Source organism: Protopterus annectens, chromosome 10.part0 (genome assembly GCF_019279795.1).
Source record: "Protopterus annectens isolate FY-2018-M chromosome 10.part0, PAN1.0, whole genome shotgun sequence".
Classification (NCBI taxonomy): domain Eukaryota; kingdom Metazoa; phylum Chordata; order Ceratodontiformes; family Protopteridae; genus Protopterus; species Protopterus annectens.
In genome coordinates, this window is record NC_056744.1 from 258,048,378 (window position 1) to 258,064,681 (window position 16,304).

Consider the following 16,304-nt stretch of genomic DNA (forward strand, 5'->3'; position numbering starts at 1 on the left):
CCACAATTTTCTCTGAGCTTGATCAGTTAACAAATGTGGTCAATATTCATTAGATGCACTCTTTCTACTTTTTTGATAAAAGAATGACATAAAACAGCCTGATTTAAATGTTAGTCAAAGTGTTTTACTTTTTTTTAAAATTTTACATCTTCCGATTTTCTTTTTAAATCAGCTTGTCTAAGAATACTGGATGGTATGCAAATTTTAAATACTTACCATGTTGTATCCCTCTTTGCTTTCCATTACTAAAATCAGAATACCCCATTATTTCATACTTCTGTCTCCATCAATTGTAACAGATGGTAATAACAGGAAGGAAATGTCAGATGTCAGTTCATATTTCTCATTCAGTCTTGGTACGTCAGATGTCATAGGTTCATAGGTAGGTACTATGTCAGTTTACATTTCTCATTCAGCCTTGGTTCCTCTACTAGGTGAAACCTCCATAACCACACACCTTCTCCACTCATGCTTACAAAGCCCACTGCTACTGCTGTTTCATTTCTCTATTACACAAGAGTGCAGGAGCAAGGCATGAGACACACAGAGCACTGGTTTCAGTTATAACCTGCATATTTTAATCTGTTTGATATACACAATTTATGTGCATGGAGGCATGCATACAAATCCCAAACAGGTCTGGAAAGATTCAAGCAGAGGGACTAGATTGCATGAGGGACAACTGCCAAGGCTAGAGATTGTGGGGTAAATAGGGTCAAGTTTTAAGAGTACTGGAAGTGGTGATCAGTACAGGACTGCCCTACAGTGCATCATGAAGGCAGTTCATCAGGCAGCCCTGCAGGTTATACTACAGGTGTGATTCATGATCGTTAATCTTTATGTACCTGTGCTGAGGGAAATGGACTAGCATTGGGTGATAGAGGTGCTGTGCAATGTGTAGGAGAGCTGTTAAACTGTGAAGCCTATGAGCCATGGTTTGGGCCATGTACTTTCAGATGGTATGATAAGTAAGTAGTGAGGGTAAGATATTTTTATTGCTCTCTCAATCACTTTCATGTTAGGTGAGAAGCTAAATTAGAAGCAAGAAAATTTGGCCCAGGGAGGTAGTGATCACTGATACCTTGTGTGAGAGTAGAAGATCTTTTGCTGATAGACTAGGCAGAAGATACTAGTCATCACAAGAAAAGAGAACAGAAGGAAATACTGGTGAGTGTATCACCTCAGCCAGATCTGTGGAACAGAGGAAAAGAGTCCGGACTGCACACATGGTGACCTGGGTTCAAGTGATGAGCCCAGGTGCCAGATTACCTGGATGACTATGTGGTAGTGACCAGCCAGTAGTTGGCTCATACATCGTGGGGAAGTGTGGCTAGTTATAAACCCACTGTCGGAGAACTTTCCAGGCAGAGGCAATGAAAACGTACCTCAACATGGACAAGGTTCTAAGTTGACAGAACTTCAGAGGGAATGCACATTGCTTTAGTTATGGGATGAACATGGTAACATGGAAGCAGGACATAGTGTACCCCTAATACAGCAGGTAGGTACTTATTAAACTTGCAAAGACCACATTTGTAATCTTCAGAATTAAAAAGCAAAAAGTAGCAATGTATTCTTCTTACTTCAAGGTGCAAGTATCTTAGAGTATTAATATATGTAATTTACAGGTGCGTGAAGGGTGAAACCACCCATGTCAAGGGTGCAGAGGAATAAGGAAACCACCTCAGAAAAAATACTATAAGGGCATTCCATTGAGTGTTAATACTTGCTGTAATTCCTTCCACCAACACTATTCTTCATAATTTTTAAATTGCACTTTATATAGAATCTCATAAACTGGACTGCATGTGTTTTAATTCCAAGGCAGTATGTTAGGATTCTATAATTGCCAGTCATTATATTGCTTCTATTATAATTTTATAGTCCGTCAACATATAAGCAGAATAAAAACATATTCTAAAGACAAGCCAAAGGCTAATGGAAGACAAAGACTAAAACAGTAAATATAAGAAATACAAGTGATGCAGAGAGAGAGTTTTGTCATAAAATGGCACATTGGGCCAGAGCTACATGGAGTGCAGCTATTGTGTTGCTGGTACTTTAGCACACTATTTTGTCTTTGTTAAACAGCTCTACACAACATGTAGACCCACCAAACAAAGGAAATTGGTAAAATATGCAAATTACACCATAAAGAATTGAAGTACATTCTAATTAACCAATCCAATATGGTTGAGTTATTTACGAAACTATAAAGCAATCATGTACACTTAGTACAGTATTTTGCTCTGTAGGCCAAAACTCTTTGGAATAAAGCACAATTACACATAGAAAAAAAACATGTTTGGGGTTGCTGCTGCTATTCTTAGGTTCATAGGTGTGTACTAGGCTAATGACCTTGGAGCCTTTATAAGTCTAGCCAATAGAAGTGCCCTGGCATCGTGCCACCCGACGTTAGTTCCCAGTGCCTCTATCAAGCAGAGCCACTGGAGTGATCCCTAGGGTGAAGTTTCTATTACCCATCCACTCATCAAGATTTCCCTTGGAGAGGGACAGCGAGGTTCTCTGCTTGACATGTATGGAAAGTCTATTCCAGAGCATGAGCAGTCTCTGGGTGAGGAATCTGTCCCTCCAGCATGTTCTGTTGATTGTGGTAATGAGGTTGAGGTCTCTGAAGTGTGTGGTGCAGAGGGATTAGGATTTCTTTACATGTAGCATTTCTAACAGAGCTGGGTCAGACATGGCTTTGTAAGTCAAGCAGAGATCACCTCTAAGTAGGTAATATGAGACAGAGAATAGCTGGAGTCTTTTGAGTCTTTCCATGTAGGACATGTGTTTAATGCCTAGGATCCTCTTCGTGAGGTAATTCTGTGGCCTCTTCAGCTGTTGCAGGTGTCTAGTGAGATACATGCCAAATGGGGCATTATATTCGATGATTGGTCTAATGAGGGAAGAGTAGAGAGAGATGGTGACTTTTTTCTTCCTGGATGCAAAACCCTTGGTAATGAGATGTGCCACATAGAAGGACTTTCTGACCACAGTGGCAATGTGGTGGTCAAAGAAGAGGTTGCTGTCAACCTGCATCCCTAGATCTCTTATAACATCTTCAGTGTTCAGTGGATTCCCATCAATGTGGCAATTAGTGGGAACTGAGTTTTTACCAAAGGGGATGATGACACATTTTTTGGCATTAAGCTTAAGGCCATGGTTTTGACACCAGTCATTGGTCTTAGTGAGGCCTTTCTGTAGGATATCTGCATCACATGGGGAGATAATAATGGCTCCCAGCTTGCAGTTGCCTGCAAGCATGGTCAGCCAGAGTCCCTTTGGCCTGGACTTCTGAGAAATAGATGTCAAACAGGAGAGGACCCAGGACCAATCCCTGTGGGACTCCACTCTTGGCTGGTTTGCAGTCTGACTTGGAGTCAGCTACTTTCACACTGTGTGTTCTCTCTGTGAGCCAATTTGCAAACCACCTAGTGATATAGTGGTTGATGCCTAGTTTGGTTAGTTTATCAATAGTCCCTGAGTGAGGAATGGTATCAAAGGCCTTGGCCAGATTGAGGTAGGCTGTATGCACTGCCTTACCTTCATCCAGAGCCCTGGTGACTTACTCAAAGAAGTCAACCAGGTTGAGCAGGCATGATCTCCCTTTCACAAAGCCAGATTGTGTGGGGTCTAGAGTTTGGAGGTTTCCTATATCTTTGTTAATCAGGTCCATGGTGATGCTCTCCACAGCTTTACATATCATACTTGTTTGGCTAATGGGGCAATAATTCCCAGGGTCTGTAGTCACTTCTCCTTTATGGAGAGGGATGACTGTAGCACTGTGCCATTCTGTAGGGACAAAGCCTGAGGTAAGGCTGTGAATGAACAGGGCACACAGATGTGGTACTTGTTCACTTTGTAGTTTAAGTAGAACACAGCCAGGGATATTATCAGGTCCCGTGGAAGCTGTATTTTTGGCATTGGACAATGCAGCTTTAACCTGTGCTGCAGTAATTCTGGGTCTCTGGCATTCTTCCGGTATTGTGATTGGTCCTTTTTATGGGGGAAGGGTAAAGTTGGCACTGAATCTGTCGGCCAGTATGCTGGCAATATTTGTTGGCTCAGTATAGAAGGACCATTGTGCAGTAACTCAGAGCAAATAAGGGTATTGCCATGGATGGTCTTCATATAACTATAGAAGACTTTGTGATTGTTTTTAGTGTCTGCCTCAATTTTGTCCTCATAGCTGGCTTTGGATGATTTGATGGGGGATCTCAATTTTTTTGATGAGGCTAATAAGGGAGTTTTTTTCAGTCTTGGGACTTCACCTTTTTCTGCAACAGTTTCTTCCTTCTATTGTAGAGTTTATTAATGGCAGGGGACCACCAGATTGGTTTCCTTTTTTGGAAGAGAGCATCTTGGTTCTGTTGGGTATGTCTAGTTCCATGCATTTATGTACATGATTGTACATTGCACTGGTGTATGATTTGGCAGTCATGCAGCTATTTTCCATTGGCATGGGTGCCGTGAAGTTAGGCACCTCTGTTTTTAAGAGCCCAAAGTCAGCTTTGGAGAAGTTTTTCAAGGTGGTTACCTTTGCGTGGGATATGGGTGAGATGTGGGTTTCCATTTGACTATTGGTGTAGAGCAACGGTCGCCCATGTTAGTAATAACCAGGTCAAGGATGTTGCTTTCTCTAGTGGGGGTCAGAATGAGCTGGTCCAGGGCATTGGAACTGATGAATTCCAGGAAATGTTGGGCCAATGTGTATTGGTGCTTGTGTAGTTTTCACAGGTGATGGAGGGGTAGTTGAAGTCTCCTAGTATGAGAGTGTTGGGTTGGACCTTGATAGATTCCAGGGTGCTTAGGAACATGGAGTGTGAGTTTAGAAACATGGTTGGGGACCTATAACAGGCTATGATCTGGATTACTGTCTTACCCAATGTTAGTTGTACCTGAAGTATCTCAGATGTGTTATGCTGTGTTACTAATCTGGAGTTGTGTGTATCCTTTATGAATATGGAGAAACCACCACCTTTGGAGCTTCAGTCCATGTTTCAGGGCTGAAAGGTGTGGAATGAGTTATAGCCTGGTAGTGCAGAGGTGCTTTCTTCTGCTGTATTTGTAACAGGCATTAAATCAAGTTGCTACTGTTGATCCTGCTACCAGAGGCATCAGGCAAAAAGAAGCAGGTTGTTTAGACCCTGTTTGACTTTTCTTGGACTGCATGACATATAAATTGCTGAGAGACAGAGGCTAGACAAGGAAATACTGAAGGAAATATGCAACCTCTGCCACCCCCACCTGAGGCCCAAGGGAAATCTTGGTGAACCCATTTCAGTGGAAAGAAAGGTATGTTTGACATTATTTATACTAGCTACTGGCACTTTCCAGAGATCCACAAGTAATATATTAGGGGGGTCCCAGGCATCAGATTCCAGAATATTACATCAGTTTTTAACTCATTCACTCCAACGGAGCTCAGGAAGTTTGCACGGTAAATTCCAATGAGCAGAGCTTAAGCCTTCTGACAGAATCAAATTATGTCCTCAAATTTCAAGCAAATGTTCATATCTCTGGGATTGTAGGGATTACTAAAGAATTGTAAATGTCAGACTTTTCAGCACAAACCCTTTTTACAGTGGCAGTATTTGTTAGGTTCTCGGTCTTAAACCAAATTGTATAAGTCACAGTAAACACACTATTATATTTGCAATATTTTGTAAACAACTTACAATATCTCAGCAACCACTTAAGTTACACACATACTGTCTGCATCACTTTATTCATCCAGTGGAGAGCTTTCATTTGAGGCTAAGTAGTTTTGTCTGTGTTACTTGGTTGTTGAAATATTTAGAAAAATGTAAAAATTATATATATATATATATATATATATATATATATATATATATATATATATATATATATATATATATATACATACATATATATATATATATATATATATATATATATATATATATATATATATATATAAATTAATATAATAAAAACAACAGTTAATATCTATTTACCTGCATTACACATATGTTACATATTAATGCAGTTGAGTTTGCTATTGCATAAACTTTAAAATTAAACCTTTTAAAACCTTGTACCTAGCATGAGTTTGAAATTATTGATGCAAATATGAAAAAGCAATATTTGACGCCTAGCGGCGTCTGTAGGTGTTATCTGCAGATGCACCTGAAAGCTTCACTTGGATGTAATGAGTTAAATGCAGTGCTACTACATGCAAGGGAGCATACCTGTTTCTGACAAACCTCACAGGAGACAACAAGAACCATGCAGAAATTTTATGTAATAGCACACTTCTCTGAAGTGTTGTGAGCCATAGATTGCACACACATAGAAATAAAAGCCCCGGCTGTTCAACAGGATAGGAGGTACATCAACATAAAATTTTTCCACTCTATAGACTGTCAGGTTGTCTGTAATGCCCAAGGGATCTTCAACAATGTCTGAGCAGACAACCCAGGTGGTTTCCATGACTCACACATATATCACACTTGTCAGCTGTTCACCAGGTTTGCTAGGAGTGACATTCCTAAAGGGCAAATTCTGGGGTATGGAGGTTATGTACTGGAGTCCCAGCTCATGAATCCCATGAGAAACACAACCCACTGAGTAAAGGTACAATGAGGCCCTTCCTCAAACTAGGAATATCACAGAATGCATGTTTGGATTGCTTAAATTAAGACATCTGTGTCTAGACACATCAGGAGATGCACTGCATTATGACTCAGGCAACTGTGCCAAGATGCGTAACGTCCATACCATATTGCACAATATAATTCTCAGGAAAAAACTTCAACAAGGGCAGCAAGGGGCAGGGCCACAGTTTCAATGATGACAGGCAGGCTTAGCTGATCTATACCATTTCAGCGAATACTTACTTTATCAAATCGCTATTCATTGAATGCACATTGTCAAAACCTCCCTTCATCAACAGCTGTTTCATCAAACTTTTTCACAGGGAAAAGCTATGGCCGGCCAACCTAGCACCCATCACCATCACTAAATACTAAAAAAATGTAAAACGCATGCAAATGAGGGGCTTTGCCCCCCACACCCCCCAATGTGGGGGGTTGTGCCCCACACACACCCCTAACTAAATATACAAATCTGAGATCACACTATAGTGGGTTAAGGGCAAATTCCCGAAGATGGCCAACCATTGTTTTTCACTGTGAAATACTTCAATGAAACGGCCATTTGATGAAGAGAGTTTCCACAATGTGGGTTCAAAGAATAGTAACTCGACAAAGTAAGTATTTGCCGAAAAAAGATAGACCCTGGTTAGCAGCAGCAGGTACATATTAGGAGTCTGACGGAGAACCACCAGCTGCAGATTGTGCTGACAGATGGAGGCGTGCACAGTATGTCCTGGCTCTGGCGATAAGGCACACACAATCACTATCTAGGTCAAAGCCTAAGATGCCACGCACATACACATAGGAAAACTGATGGGTGTCAGACTCCACAACCTTAACTTAACCATGTAATGGTTGTGTTCTGATAACATCAGACAGAGACAACCTCAGAATACAATGTGTACCTGCTGTAATTACAAAGTAAGTGTGGAACCTGTAAAAAAAAAAATATATATATATATATATATATATAAATAATAATTACTTTCATATGGAAATATGTATATATCCCTATGTAAAGCATTTATCTGAGATGTACAGTTATGTCAGATTTCTGCAATATAAAATTATGCATTAGAACAAATACTGTGCATCTAACATTTCAACTGACCCCTGTCAATAAAACATGGAACAGATCAATAATACTCTCATTTGCACAAATATACCAGGAAGCAAGATTGAAATACCAGACAATAATAACTGAAATACAATTATGTTCAAAAAGTGTAGAAACAATCAAGCAAATGAGTAGGAACATGAAATCAAACATTTATCTTCTGTAAAACATATCTGATAAATGCAAGCTTGTGAAGCATTAGCTATTCACTGTATGAATTAGACAAATATGCAACCCTAATTCCCAAAGATTTATGCAAAGGGCAGGGCACAGTTTTCATTATTTAACAGGGTGGTTGTGGGGAGTAGTAGAAGGATAAGGCTGATTCCAAAGAAGTGAATGTGTGCAAGTAAGTAATGCATATATCTATCAGATTACACAGTGTTCAGGGCCAGTAACAACAGATATATAACACTCAACAGTACTCTTTAGATAGCTTCTTATGTGTGTGTGAGGTGGTATGGGCAAGTTTTTTTTTCAGTGCATGTGTGCTTGCAAGAACACAGTCAAGCATTGCGCTAGCACTACTTCCTACTATCTTGGACAGGTGTGAGCTGTGAGTAATAGAGTAGCACTTCAGCATCATCGTCCCTGACCATGAGAACCACCTCTCTCAGGTGTTGCACTGCTATTTCAATTGCTGGGGCCAGAGATCGGGGTGTTATCTGAACATGAGTGATGTCTGCTGGTCAAGCTCTCCTCATGACTACACCCAAAACCATGACTCTGCAACCTACCACATCTGGGTGTGGACACCACAATCATTGATGGAGCAGTGAATGCAGTGTCACTATGGGATCAAGATCTTGCATGAGCACGTCTACTAACACCGGAAGATGTACTTGCTTTCTGGCCACATGGATGCCCACCCTCCCCCAACAGAAGTTGCATCACAGACAACACCTGATCCACCGTATCATTCATCCTGTACAAGGAGTCACCCACATGGTTCAGCAAGTCATACCCATTAGAATGCATGATATTTAGCACTCCTACTGTCTCTTCCAAAGCCTTGGTGGAACATGCCTGTGCTTTCACTGTGGCACTACTACATCTGATGGAACCTAATGACATACTGGCATCAGGAGAAAGGTGGAGAGTAGACCTCTTCTGAGCACCCCTACCAACCCTCCTGTTTGGCAGAATGCCCTCATAATGGCTTCTGGGAAAAGCTACCAACTCTGAAACAGGTGTAACCACCATACAACCCTGATCAGCTGTGTTACCCTCAACCTGTCATATATCAGACATCTCCGTGTCTTGGCTATGTGTAGGCATACTGACTGTATCCGAAATATGGGAAAGGGATGTTAGGAGCCACAGCTTCAATGTGCACCCCTCCCCAGACTGTCCTTGTTCATTACCACTATCATCAGAGGCTACCAAATACACTAGCATCAGGTAGTAGGATTTCCACAGTGCCCATCTCAGGAACATCTATGATAACAAGCAATAAACATAACAAACAGAGAAGAAGAATAAAATTGATCAGATATTTTCCTTTGATGAAAGGTATGTTAATCTCCAGCAAATGATAAGGCAACACAAAATTTTATCTTATATAGACTTGACTCTATCTTATTTACAGTAATTAATAACAAGAACCAAATGTGTGCTTATCATTTGCAGGGGGATGGCAGCCTGCAATCCAAATGCCCCCTGTATGTGAGGAAGGGAAAAGAAAAGAAAGACGTCTGATAAGTATCACAGTACAAATGAAACAAGAAAAAGAGACCAATCCCCTTCACATGTGCAGATGAAAAAAGTTATCATACTAAAGTGTAGTGAACAGATGTATTCCCCCCAATACCATCCTCTATTTTTCTGTGACTGCGTCATCTGACTCACACTTATTACTGGTTCTATATAGTTCAGACATCTAAGATATGCGCTCAGAAATAACATAAGATATAACATAAGATATAACAATGACACTTGCATTTTGCATACCTGGAAGGTATGCTTGTCACAGTGTGGAAATGTTGCCCACATCAGCATCATCATCAGGAATTCTGTAGGAATGCTTTGATGGGCTATGTGGCTCACTGACAGTGGACAGTAAATCTTTATTTAGTTACTGGTGGTTTGGTGGCAGGATCACCTATCATAGACACCTGTTCCCAGGCAATTGCAGCCAGCCAGTTGCAGGCAGTGGTTATCATACCGCTTCCCAGCGTTGAATCTGGGAGTAAGTCTTCCTATACCCTCCAGCAGCAATGATGTCATCGACCACCTGCTACCATATCTTGTCTCAGCCAAATTGGTCACCCATACCTCTCCCCACCTTAAAAATCCCATGGTGACATAAAGCCTGGATAATGACCTCATTTTCTGTATCACTGTAAGGCAGCTTGCATGGCCCAGATTTCTTCTTGGGTGCCATATCCCTGTATGAGATGAAACAGAAAGTAGGCACATAATTAAGTACATAACACACAGACAGAATGGCTGTGAACTCAATTATTGTGTAAATGCATGCATCCATCATAAAGAAATGTATAAATGTATTGAACTTACAGAAAAAGTTCAGGTAATACAGGGTTTTAAACCTCCACATAGATCATTGTACTAAGGGAGGTCATACTAAATCTTGACTTGGTTTATGAATGTGTTGATGTGAGGAAACTCAAGTAAGGTCAGTATTGACTAAAACTGACAGATAATTAATTTGAAATTATCTCAATATGACTTCTGTGTGCTGTGTTAACAATGAATGTATTTCTTCTCTAGAGATCATGAGAATACATGATAGAACTGATGTGGCAAGGAGATGTGAGGTGACTGAACGTATTAGTGTAATGCAGTATTAGCCCTTCTCATTTTTAGATATACACCGTGAATTATTTCATGTGTCCTCAAGTTGTTATTCCCGAAAAAAGTTGTTTGAATGCTTTTCATAAATATTATCTTCTCTGTCTGTGAAACCCTTGGCACCTCTCTGAAAGAAAATGATGAAGACGTCCTGATAAAAGTGCATTCTCTGCCCTTAAGAGACAGATGTTTCCTGTGGTGCTTGCAGCTAATGCAGGACCCTCTAGATTATGCAATTAAATAAGTAAGAGGTTCTAATCTCAGCATGGGAAGTGTGTGTGTGGGTGTGTGCAGTGTTTGCTATATTCACTTCCCCTGAAAAAAACATTTATCTCTTTAGACAGCTCCCTTGCCTCCCTTTTTACTGAAACATCTTCTCTTAAATACAATGATGAGGTCATCTTGGTAAAAGTGCACTCTCTTCCCTTTAAACCAGGTTTCTCCTGTAGCACTTGTGACTAATACAGTGCTTTCTATACTGTATAACATAGATAGGTAGGAGGTTTAATACTCAGCAGTGGAAAGTTGTGTGAGTAGGAGCAGCATTTGGTACTGAATCCACTTCCTCTGTGGAAAAAATATATTTAATTCTTCTGTCAACTCCCTTAGCCCACTTTTCTCTGAAACATACTAATGAGGTCATCCTGACAAAGGAGTGCTCTCTCCCCTCATGAGTCAGGTTTTTCCTGAGGCCCTTGTGATTAATACAGTGCTGTCTAGATTGAGTAACCTAGATAGGTAGGAAGTTCAATGCTCAGCTTGGGAAACTTGCAAGTGTGTGATACAGTTGGTGCTGTATCTTGTTCCACTCAGAAGAATGCATTTCTGCCTGTAGATGGCTGCCTTATCCCACTTTTTACTGAAACACAGTGATGAGGTCATCCTGGCAAAAGTGCAATCTGCACTCGCTCCCCTTAAACAATACATTTCTGTAGTGGCACTAGTGACTTTTTCAGTGCTCTCTAAATTGTATAACTAGATAGATAGGAGGCTCAATGAGCAATACAGAAAACTTGTGTGTGTGTGTGTGTGTGTGTGTGTGTGTGTGTGTGTGTGTGTGTGTGTGTGTGTGTGTGTGTGTATGTGCACATTACATTTTGTGGTGTATCTACTTCTCCACTGGAAAATGCTTTTAAATTTCCACACAGCTTTCTTATTCTACTTTTTTCATAGACATCCTCTCTGCAACATAGTGATTAAGTCATCCTAACCAAAGTACACCCTCACCCCTTAAAAAACAGACTTCTGTGGAGCTTGCATTTCTAATATCATTCTCTGGAATGTACTAATAGGTAGGTTCAAATAAAGCAGTGCTTAACTTCTACAAGTGTATGTTTGACTGTAAATAAATTTAGGACTAGTTTGTACACATTTGCAGTGGTGACTACTACAACTCCTAATGGCTCCAAAAGTAATTTTACCTCACACATCTCATTGTCAATACACCTCACAGTCATAATGACTCAGATGGACATTGTGGTTAACGTGCATATGTGGATTCTAAATGCAATCATCCCAATGAGTAATACGTTTTATATTATAAACTGTATAAAAGTTGTCATAGCCATATACTAAATTTCTGGGTCTGTGTACATGTCTCAAACTCTCTCTCTATCTATATATATATATATATATATATATATATATATATATATATATATATATATATATATATATATATATATATGTATATCCTGGATCTGCTCGCATGCATTCAGCACATCAGGCAACAAGTGCCCGTCAGCACTTGTTGTTTCTGTAGCAGGTACAGGATCAGGTTGCTAGCCTAATGCCCAACCCTCCTCAGAGAGTGCACCATACACCTACACCCAAGGTTAATTTAGAGTATCTAATCCACCTACTGCAGGTGTTTGGAATGTGAGAGGAAACTGGAGCACCTGGAGGGAACCCACACAAATGCAGGGAGGACATGCAGACTTCACACAGAAGGCACCCCAGACAAGAATTGAACCTCTTGCACTGGCTATATATATATATATATATATATATATATATATATATATATATATATATATATATTTAGTCATTCAACCAAGGGGGAAGAGCAGTCTCGCAAAATATACATTTATTTAACCTGTTTGCAAAACGTCTAAGATTTTGAATGTTTCATGTGGTGTCATGTGATGTCTTTAAGAAAAATGTATCCTGCATGAATTATTGTATGTTTGTATTTGATTTTGAAGCAAAGTAATCTGCTTAGTATTTTTGCAATATGAACTAAAGTTAAACATGAAAGTGATGAGACAGAAGTGACTTTAATTTTATTTATTTCATATAATTTCCCAGTTTAGAATTTTGTCATAGAATTGACTAGTTCCATTACTTAATTTTCTTCATAACTAATGACCAAGTTTATCGCATGCCTTACGTCAGGATTTGCATCAATGGCATTGTTTAAACTCTCTCTAGATAAGTTTGGTTCAAAATGCATATTTTCTTATAAACATGACAGTCTACTTAAATTAAGTGGATCACTCAGCCAACCCAGTACTGTTTTGTTTTGTTTGTTTTTTTTTCCATTGGACCCCCTTCACTATTATTTCTGATTTCTTTCTTACTAAACAATGGCAGTAAATTATAACCTCCTGGTAAAGTATTGGTCGCTGTCTTTTATCATTGGGATCAGCCATTATACTTTTATTACTTATGTTTGTCCATAATATTGAAGTTTATTTATTTTATTTTTATTTATTTTACATTTGTTAACCGGGCTAGTCCAACTGTATATATTTCCATTTTCAGCAGAGGCCTGGGGAGAAATGCTCCACAGTAACATTTAAAAGTTTATAATGTACAAGTATAAGAGAAAAAAATGTATGATAAAAATAAATGAGAGAACAGTAGTTACAAAGTCATACTGTTTAAGCAAACACAATATTCAAAAATAATTATTTACACAAATATAAAGAAAATTTTAGTTAAAAATAATTAGAGAGCCTTAGCTAAAGAGAAGTAAGCTAATTATGAAATGCAAAACCAGAAAGGAATAAGATACTCTTACAGTAAGATATGTGAGGTTTTTTACAATATGTTCGCAGTTTAATTCATCTCTTATTTGCAACAATAATTTAAGACAGTTGCCACTACCCAGGGGTAAGTAGTGTTAAAAGGTGAGGGGAGGCAGTATAGAGAAAATGGCAAAGGAGAATGCAGACAATTAGTCAGGGTAACAGCATGGGCATAACCAGTGTGTTTTAAGATGTTGCTTGAGCCTTTGTTTAAAGAGTGGGAAGGAGGGAAGTGCCATTAGATCTGATGGCAACATGTTCCAATATTTTCCAGCAGTATTAGAAAACAAGGAGTCACCTGCCAAGTTATTAGACTTGCTAATGCTAGCCAGTAGTTTACTGGAAGAGCGTACGGAATTGAGGTTTGTATAGGGGATAATAAGGTTAGAGAGTATCGGCGTGTTGTTAGGTTGGTAGAATATGCTATGAACAATAGTTAGTTGGGAAAGTATCAAAATGTTTTTTTAGTTCAAGCCAGTCTAGCTGCTTTAAGTTCAGACAAAGGTGAGTTCTAAATGGGTTCCCAGTGGCAAACCTGGCAATATTATTATAGGAGGTAGCTAGTTTAGTGAGATCATTTTTCTTTAGGTTAGTATGTATGGGGGAAGCATAAAGAAGAGTGGAGATTAGATGGGAGTGGGCAATTGTAGTTCTGGCTGTTGGTGTTAAGAAGGGTTTTATTCTATATAGGGAACCCAATTTTCTATTTACACTTTTTATTGTGTTATTTATATGATTGTCAAATGTAAGGTTATTGTCAATTAAGACTCCTAATAGTTTGGTGGTAGAGTCTGGGGTTATAATGGTGCCATTATTTGATTTGATAGAGAAATTGATTGGGGGGGGAGCTTACTGTTAGGTGTGAAAAGTAAGAGCTTGTTTTTTTTGGCATTCAAAAGGAGGCAACATTTTAAGAACCATGCCTCAGCTGAGTTGAATACTGCCTGGGTTAGGGATTATAGTTCAGATGTGGAGTTGGCAGAATATATGAGCATGGAATCATCTGCATATTGTATGCAGGTAGCTTGAGTGATTGCTAAGTGAAGGTCGTTGATGAATACTGAGAATAGAAGTGGATCGAGAACGGAGCCCTAATGGACTCCAAGGGAGACTGGCAGGTGGGAAGATAGTTTATTCTCCCAAAGGACTGCTTGTTGCCTATTGTTAAGGTAGGACTTAAACCAGAGAACAGCCTTGGTGTCAAGAGCAAAGGATTCAAGCGTTTTTAAGAGTAGGGGGTGGTTGACCATGTCAAAGGCTTTTGACAGATCAATAAAGAGTGCTGATGAGAGGATGTTATTATGGTTTTTACTGATGGAGTTGGTGAAAGATAGGAGGGCTTTGGTGGTACTATGAAATGACCTGAAGCCATGCTGACAGTTAGCTAGTATATTGTGTTGGGTTAAGTGGTTAATTACTTGATGGTGAATGCATTTTTCCATAACTTTTGCTAAGAGTGATAAGAGAGCTATAGGCCTGTAGTTGGAATACTCATTGGAGTTTCCGCCTTTATGTAGAGGGATAATGTGGGAGATTTTCCAGATATCTGGGATTGTTACTTCATTTATGGTTCTGTTTATAAGGATGGATACAGGATAAGCAACTGCTTAGGTGCTTTTTGCAGGTATTCAGATGGTATTTAGTCCACAGAGGGGGTACATGGCTTAAGTTTATGTATAAGTTTTTGGATGTATGAGGTAGCAATGGGTTATATTTGGAATGTTGGGAGAGTATCTGGTAAAGAGGTTGGGAGATTAGAGTTGTTTGTGGAAAGTTGACAGGCTAGAGATTTTATGGTGTCTGTGAAGAAGGTATTGAAGGCATTGGCAGTTTGATGGGAGGTATTATCAGCCCCTAGAGGGGATGGTGTGCTGGAGTGCCCTGGGTGTAGGGGGTCTATTAATGCAAGACCAGAATTTTTGTGGATTGTTATGGTGAGATTTCTGTAGTTTACAATAGTAGTTTTTTTGTCAGTAAGTATAGCTTTTTTGTAGTATTCCTTAGCTGTCTAAATGTTTGTTGCTCTGAGATATTTCTGGATGCTCTCCACTTGGCCCAAGATTTATTCCTAAGCAATATGAGTTGTCTAGTTTCTTTTGAAAGCCAGGGGGCATGTTTGGACTTCATTCTGATAGAACGCTTAGGATCATGCTTATCAAGGATAGAAAAGAATTTAGAGTTGAAATATTTAACAGCTTGCTTAAGAGGGAGAGTTTTAGTGGGTACCAGTTACAGGCATTAAGTTCATTATGGAATAATATGGGGTTAAAATGTTTGCTGGTTCGAGAGCTCTTGTAAATGGGGGTGTTAGGGATGTCATTCTTTTGTCTTATAATATAAGTTAACATATGATCACTTAAGTCATCTGGTAGAGTTCCTACCTTATAAATTTGTTGTTGTTTATTAATGAGTATCCAATATAAGATACTCTCTTTGTTGTTAGGTTTGTTAAGTCTAGTGGTGGTGGTAATACTTTGACTAAACCCATGAAGATTAATATGTGATGAAGGATTATCTGTGTTTACACATTTCCAGTCAGTATTAAAGTCACCTAGTATAATAGTTTCTTGTGGGTAAGAAGTTGATACCCAGCTTAGAATATCTTCTATTGTAGTGATATTATTACCAGGGGGTAAGTAGATGCAGATAATATATAGGGGTTTGGAAGCATTTAGTTGAAGTCGGGAGATAAGAACTTCAGCCTTATTATCTTGAGGTGGGTTA